The sequence below is a fragment of the Neomonachus schauinslandi genome, chromosome 5 (assembly GCF_002201575.2).
Source record: "Neomonachus schauinslandi chromosome 5, ASM220157v2, whole genome shotgun sequence".
Lineage (NCBI taxonomy): Eukaryota > Metazoa > Chordata > Mammalia > Carnivora > Phocidae > Neomonachus > Neomonachus schauinslandi.
Genome location: NC_058407.1, coordinates 52,396,706 through 52,405,028, shown reverse-complemented (window position 1 = coordinate 52,405,028; position 8,323 = coordinate 52,396,706).

The window sequence follows — 8,323 nt, the reverse complement described above, 5'->3', positions numbered from 1 at the left end:
TATTTATTTATTTATTTATTTATTTATTTATTTATTTATTTATTTATGAGAGAGCGAGAGAGAGATAGCGACAGAAATAGCACAAGCAGGACAGGGAGAAACAGGCTCCCCGCTGAGCAGGGAGCCCGACGTGGGGCTTGATCCCAGGACCCTGATATCATGGCCTGATCCGAAGGCAGACGCTTAACCAACTGAGCCACCCAGGCGTCCCATTCACCTTCATTTAGAGCAACCATCCACTCGCTGGGCCCCCTGCCCAAGCCCATATAACAGGGCACTGTGCTAGCTTCTGCTAGTCATGATCTTTTTTCCAACGCACTTACCTTTGGCCCATTCTTCCTCCATATTTATCATGATCTGCATACTCTCTGCAACTTTAGACCTACTCGTTCTTTCTTATTTTTCTCTCTCTCTCTCTTTAGACTTCTCTCTCAGTATTATATTCCTGTCTATGAGTCCATCTATACCTTGATGATAATTCAGATATTCCATCTGCTATGGATGATTCTATCTCGAGTACACATTTCTCCTTGCTCTAGTGAAGAATACCATCAGACCTAATCTTTTTCTGAGACTCAGAGTCAAGGAAATTACTCTAATTTTTTAGGTCTAAGTAATGACTGCCGTTGGTGTTATCTTGATTGTAGCCCCTTCCTATAAGGATCGGTGCTTTTTTCTGCTGATTCTCCCAACAACCTTCTATAATGTTGAGCTCTTATTAGATGCTAACTACTCTCTAATTCATACACTCCCTACATCTCAGATGTAGGAAATTGAAGTAGACATTGATGAAGGAGAAAACTTAAAAGTCAAGAGCTGATTTGTTTCTTCCTCTTTTATTTTTTCCTCCTGTTTTTTATTTTCTTCTCTTACAACTTTTAATATATTAATAGGAGTTGTGGGACTACCCATATATTTGTTTGATTTTAGTAGAAAATATTCTAGGTAATCACTCTGCTTTTTCTTTGAGGGTACCATATTATATCATTTATTAATATTTACTAATTTTCTTTTTTTTTTTTTAAAGATTTTATTTATTTATTTGAGACAGAGAGAATGAGAGACAGAGAGCATGAGAGGGAGGAGGGTCAGAGGGAGAAGCAGACTCCCCGCTGAGCAGGGAGCCCGATGCGGGACTCCATCCCGGGACTCCAGGATCACGACCTGAGCTGAAGGCAGTCACTTAACCAACTGAGCCACCCAGGTGCCCCAATATTTACTAATTTTCTATAATATATTCACTAATTTCCTATTACATAATTTCATAATGGACCGCAGGCCCCAGTGTTTGGCTGACTAAAGCAAGGATCAGTTTTGTTGTTAGGACAGACTCATATGAACTAGTTTAGGTCAGAAACGAAAAATAAATCACTGAATGAATGAATAAATAAATACATGGGAAGTTACTGAATGTCTGAAGGTACCCCTAATAATTGTAGAGTGATAATTATAGAGAGATGTCATAAGACACTGGAACCAGGAACTAAAAAATTCAAATCCAAAGTTATTTGCTCTATCTTTCCTAGGATATTTGAACCCTTGGCTCTCCTTCTTTGGCACATTTTCACTATTTTCCCTTGACCTTACTGTAGATTATTTTAGTATGCTATGGCCTGCACCTGTTCATCCCAGCTTCTACTTCGCCTGATTTCCTAGCTCTAGAGCTCATCAGAAACCCAGTGAAGTCCAGCGCTGTGTTTCAATTCTAAATTCCAAGAAGAGATTCTGATTGGCACAGCTTTGGTCAGATGTAAAGTCCTGTCCAATCAGCAATGGTGAAGGAGGGACTGGGCCATGTACCACAAACATGGCTACAAATACGAGCATGGAAGAGGCACAGGGGTGTATTTACCCCAGAGGGTCCCAAAAATGTTGGCACAGAGCAGTTCCTCGACACATACTTATTATACTTAATGTCAGGCTCACAAGTAAAGTTTATACAAAACATAACTTTCCAACCTCCTTGATTTCTTTCTTGAATTATTGCAATTGCTAAAGCTAAAGATAAGATGTGGCTGATGTCTAAATATAGAAATAAACAGAATAACTGAAGGGCTGTTTGGAGATTTAGCCTGAAGGGCAATCACTTTCTAACTTAATAAGTTAGTATTTTAGATCTTGACTTAGCTGTCTTTCTTTGGGTGAAAATTTGTTTGATCCTGTCTTACCATTAGAAAAGTGACAGCATGCAAATTTTGTGCATTCTGGTAAAGTTCAAACCCATTAGCTTTTGTTGACAGGTACTAATTTATAGGAGGAAGGCAAAAAAAAATGGATTCAAACAAATGCCTTAAGTTCAGAAGTATGCTAATTAATGGATTTTCTAATTGCTTTTCCTTTTTTTTTTTTAACTTTTCCCCAAAGTCTGCTGATTAATTATAATTGCTTTATTATAAGACTCTGGAGGGCATCTGAAAACATAATCACCTGGGGAAGTCTGGATTTGGGGATTGATCTTTTGTCAAAGCAGCACCACCCAATAGAAATGTAATGTGAACTACACATGAAACTTTACATTTTCTAGTAGTCACAGTAAAAAAAAGTAAAAATAAATCAATAAGATTAATTTTAATAATTTTATTTAAACTGATATATCTAAAATATTTTTATTTCAACATTCAGTCTACATAAAAATTAATAATGCATTTTATACCTTTTTTGTACTAAGTCTTTGAAATCCAGTGTTTTCTACTTAGTGTAAATTTTAATTCAGATACTAGTTTTTCAATAGTTAAAGAGAAATATAGTCCTATCAAAACAATACAATTGTGTTTAATGGAGAAATGTTTTATGCTGTTTCAGTTTTTAAATGTAAATTTAAATGAATTAAAATTAACTAAAATAAAAAAAATTCCATTTCTCACTCTGCAGTCACCCCATCAAAAGTGCTCAGTATTCACATGTGGCTGCTGGTCATTGTATATCAAACAGCACAGCTTTGGAGTGTGAGATTTTTAAGAACCGAGAGCAAAGCTTATCTTCTGCTAGTGGAGATTAACCCAGGGGGAAACTGTTATGAACAGTCCCTCTCTGTCACTGCTCCAGTGTCCCTCAGAACTCTGCGCCTAGCCCTTCACTATTGACAGACGTTCGAGTTGTCTCATCCTTACCCCTGCAATTGGCTCCCGTCACCCTGCGCTTGCTGCCCCCCCCAGACCAACCTTGTAGGGGGTGGTCCTGCCCTAGGCCCTACAGCGCAGACACTCCTGCAGACTTTCCTATGGTTTGTTCCTCAGAGCAATAGTCCCTTGACATCCCCATGATTGTAAATGAACTCAACAAATGTCGTCAACTTGGAGATGAGCATATCAAACACTTTGAGAACTTTTACAGCCAAGGGATCTGTTTTGCTTAACCCAGTGTTTTCCAAACTTAGTTCACTGTAAGTCTTCTTTTTAAGAATAACATCATGATTTATTGCTGTCCTGAATGGGTTCTGCAGCATCTGCTTTCAGAATGTTCTGGTTGGCCAGATATTGCCTGACTCCAACACCTGCTCCTTTGACCATGCTTGGCTTCAGCATGTCCTTGGATATACCATTCTGATACCAACCTGTAGGGGACGTCTGTTTTTGTTTTTGTTTTCCCCTGAACAACATCTGTTCCTTTTATTCTAGTATCAGAATCTTCTTTTCCACAGGGGAATTCATTCTACGTGGGTTGGATGTAACATCTTCTTCCTCTTCCTAGACACAGTTGGGCCCTTGTTATAAAGACTGTCATTGCGCATTCTCCCTTTCTTCCTGGGCACATGGCTAGACTGCATTTCCCTTCCTCTCTTGCCTGTAGGAGTGGCCATGTGACTAAAGTTGTACCAATGGACTGTGTGCAAAAGTGAGGCCTACACCTTCTGAGCCAAGGCCTGAAGACAGGAGCATCCTTCTTCCATGCTCTCATTCCCCTTCCCAGAAGCTGGAATATGGATGTGCTTGTCATCTGGGTTTGACCAAACATACTCTACGGGCTGGTAGAGAAACAGAATAGAAGGAACCTAGATTACTGAATGACTCCATGGAGCAGAGCCCCACTGATATGGAATATCACCTCAGGGTGAAACGTGAGAGTGAAGTATACCTCTATATTCTTGAAGGCGCTGAATTATTTCTGAATCTTTTTGCTATGGAAATGTAGCATTACTCTAGCAAATATCATGCATGACTCAGGTTTAGCCAAAAAAAGCACCCCACTTTTACTGGCCAGGATGAGTGTTTTAGCAGCTTGCATGAGACACAACCCAGATCAGTCAGTCATTCTTTGGATGTTTATGTCAAAACTAGCTGGATTCTTTCTTTATATAATAGTAGTTAACTTATAGGCTATGTATCTATAACCATCTTTTTCACCACCAGGAGAATGCCTGCTTGAGAATTAAAGCAATTCTTCTCAAGAAACAATATCAAGAAATGATGAGAGGGGTGCCTGGGTGGCTCAGTCAGTTAAGCGTCCAACTCTTGGTTTCAGCTCAGGTCATGATCTCAGGGTCATGAGATGGAGCCTCATGTAGGGCTCTGTGCTGGGTGTGGAGGCTGCTTAAGATTCTCTCTCTCCCTCTGCAACACCCCCCCCCCCCCACTAATCACACATACACTCTCTCTCTTAAAAAAAAAAAAAAAAGAAAGAAATGTTGAGAGACAGAACCCCCAGATCCAGCTAGGCTTCAAATAGATCACCATTGGATTTGCCAATCATGTGAAATGATAAGTTACCATTTTTGTTTAACTTAACTTGAATTAGGCCAGTTAGTGTTACTTGCAATGAGTCCTGACAAGTAAACTACCAGTTTCCTTCTCATTCTAACACTCTGCCTTGCCATTAGACCTTTTCTCTTATTTAAACTTTGCATGCCCATGCTTGTTGGCCAGAGAAGATCAAGGCAGATTTTGCTTATCCTGCAGAGGGGATTCAGGAGACCAATTGCTCTTTGGAAAGGCAGGGGGTGAAATAAAGTTAGAACATTCTATCATGAGAGTTCTATGTGTGCTAGAGGATGAGTCAGAGAATAGCTACCTCTTCGACTTGGGAAATTCAGGTTCTTTTTGGCCATCTGCATTTTCCTTCCTCCCTATGGAGGGATGCTGAGACAGACCAGGGGGTTTCCTGGATCATAGGAGACATGGCTACTTCCTAGATGAACAAGGGCCTATTCAGATTAGAAAGATCTTTACTAGTCAATGAAGCACAACCACCGTGAGTTCTAGGATTTAGAACCTACATAATTGAGTAAGAAGTCGAGGAAGCAAAGATCTAGAAGGAGGAGGTGGAAATCAGCAGGAGAGCCATTAATCAGTCTTCTTGAGTCACGTGGCCTAAGGATTTGCCTGCAGGTCTCCTGCCGCAGCAGCTCCAGAGCCCCAGAGCAGAGTACTAACTGGGGGCGGGGGCGGGGGGGTGCTGGAGCTATGGCAGCACAGGGGTTTAGAAAGTTTCTTTGCCTCTTTGAGTGTAGCCGAAACTATAACCAAAAGGAGGGATTATGCTTCCTGAAAAATCTCAAAGTATCACCAGCAGCAGTCATAGCTGTTGGATCAGGCTCTAAAGGAAAGGGTGGAGAGATTCAACCAGTGAGCATGAAAGTTGGAGGTAAAGTTCTTCTCCCGGAATGTGGAGGCACCAAAGTAGTTCTAGATGACAAGGATTATTATTTAGAGACAGTGACATCCTCAGAAAGTACGTAGACTGAAATAAATCACTATTGAAATGGCATCAAATGAATTTGCCCACTCCAGGGAAGTTGTGAAATCTTTCATCATGTGAGTAATTTTCATGTCTCTCTCTTTTTTTTTTTTTTAAGATTTTATTTATTTATTTGACAGAGAAAGAGAGAGAGCGCACAAGCAGGGGGAGTGGCAGGTAGAGGAAGAAGGAGAAGCAGGCTCCCTGCGGAGCAGGGAGCCCAATGTGGGGCTCCATCCCAGGACCCCGGGACCATGACCTGAGCCGAAGGCAGTTGATTAACCAACTGAGCCACCCAGGTGCCCCCTCATGTCTCTCTTTTATAAAATAATGGTATCCAAACTAATGATATCCAGGGTCTCTAAAATTTCATTTTAGTGTACTAATATAAACATTACCAAATAAAAATGTATAAATGAGTGGTTACACTTTAAAAAAAACTCAGTCTTGAGATGCCTGGGTGGCTGATGGGTTAGGCATCTGCCTTTGGCTCAGGTCATGATCCCAGGGTCCTGGGATGGAGTTCCGAATCCTGCTCTTTGCTTAGCAGGGAGCCTGCTTCTCCCTCTCCCTCTGCCTGTCACCCCCCTGCTTGTGTGCTCTCTCTCTCTAGCAAATAAATAAAATCTTAAAAATAAATAAAAATAAATGAAAAAATCAGTCTTCTTGAAGCATGCGTACAGAGGGACAAGACAGAAGATGCAGGGAAGATAAGTCCAGAACATCCAGTCCCTGAAGTGAGAACACTAAGAGGGGTCTTTAAGTGGATCCTCCAAATCCCCACCACAAAGTGCTTCCTGACCCAGCCTGTCATCCCGTTTCTTCCTTGCCATTGGGTTGTTAAAGGCTTAGTTTCTGGTTGCCTCTTCCTTCGACCAGATTGTTCGGTAGTGATACTTGCCCAAGCCCTAATTTACTCCTGTTGTCTCTATTTCATGTGGACCGAGACATGTTTAGGATGCCCCAGACTCTTGGCAGGCCAGATTCCCACCTAAGCCCCAGGCCCTCCTATAGCCACAGGTAGGTCTTTCACCTCAGCTGGGGAGGCCAGGCTTCCTTCATGCTTACTGAATGAGTGCGCCAACTGCTCCGACAAGGAAATTCTGGTATTAGTGACTTTCTTTCTGTAGGTAGCAGACTTCCCCTCAGCTCAATGAGGGGATTCTCTGTGCTTGAGTATGAACTAAGTGGACTGATATCCTCATATAACAGATGAAAGCATATGGATTTGGTGCCAACAGACTAGCTTTTGTATCTGTATTGTAGTAGTTAAGTAAAAACACAAACAAAATGCTTAGAATGATACTAGATCTGTCCCTAGACCCACCTTTTCGATTAGAATGTGAAAGACAATTCAGGGGTGGGATTAGCCTTCCTATGGCAGAGGTTCAACTAGGAAGGCAAAGAGTGGCATTTTGCTATCCTGGCAAGTAATTTGAAACTTCTCCACACACATTTTATTTAAGCTAAAGACTGGGTTTGAATCACAATTCTAGTGTTTATTAGCATTGTGGTTTTGGATACATCATTTAACCTCTCTGAATCTAAGTTTCTTCATCTAGAAAATGGAATGAACCATTCCTGCCTTTCAGGGTTGTTGTAAACATTCAGTGTTAGAACTAAAGCATCTAAGGTGTCAGTAACACAGGAGCTTGTGATCAATAAATTGTAGCCTGTATTCCACTATTAAATTCTAGGGCCTCATCCTTAGCCTGTCAACTACTGAAACGTCATTACTAAATTTAAGCAGATTGTTACAAAGAGCTTCAAAGAGCTACAGAAGAGGAAGCTGTCAACTCTCAGTTCCAGCAGGTCTCTTGATATAGCAAGCTTGTTTTTTGTTGAATGTTCAGAGTTTGGACTAGAATAAACTGCCCTAATTGGAACAAATCCAGCAGGGTGGGGGGGGGGAGGTGCTCAAAGCCCCATTTTGATATGGACACTCAGGACCTCACCTGAGCTAATAAGCCAAAGTCTAAGGATTGAAGATGGTTGAATCTTGGATTTGGGATTCTCTCATCGATGACTCTCAACCATAATCATAGCTATTTCTCTCCACACTTAGCACAGTTAGCAGATGAATCCCTGAGGGCTTAATGACCCTGCAGTATCCACAGTGAAGGGCTACCTCTGGACTCCTTGCCAGGAAATAGTTTTAAGCCACTGTTTTCTGAACCTCTATTACCAGCAGCTGCACACAAATCCCACATACAAGATGCATACCTCTGGGTACCTTTTTTTTTTTGTATCCTATTCTTAATTCTCAGTGTTCTGGAGACGAATTCCCCCACGTGGGAGAAATGCAACTGAGGCAACATCTGGATCCTGAAGACTGAGAAGGAACCAGGTGCTCTGTCATAGTCTACCATATCTATGTGAACCTCGGAGCATCTTTACACTGAGTGCAAAATCACCCAGTGTCAGGCTGAGCTGACCTCTGCCTTCAGAATCAAAGAGCCAGTACCACAGATAAAAACGGAATTCTGAATTCGGCCCAGGGAAACTCGGCGAGCTTATTTGGGCGTCATCTAACACCTGCAGGCATTTGACGATTTCCACAAAGTGTTGATAGCAGTATGGCTTTTACTCATGTCTTTGATTACATCTTGATTTCATTGTCATCGAATCTTAATGTTAACTTTCCAGACTC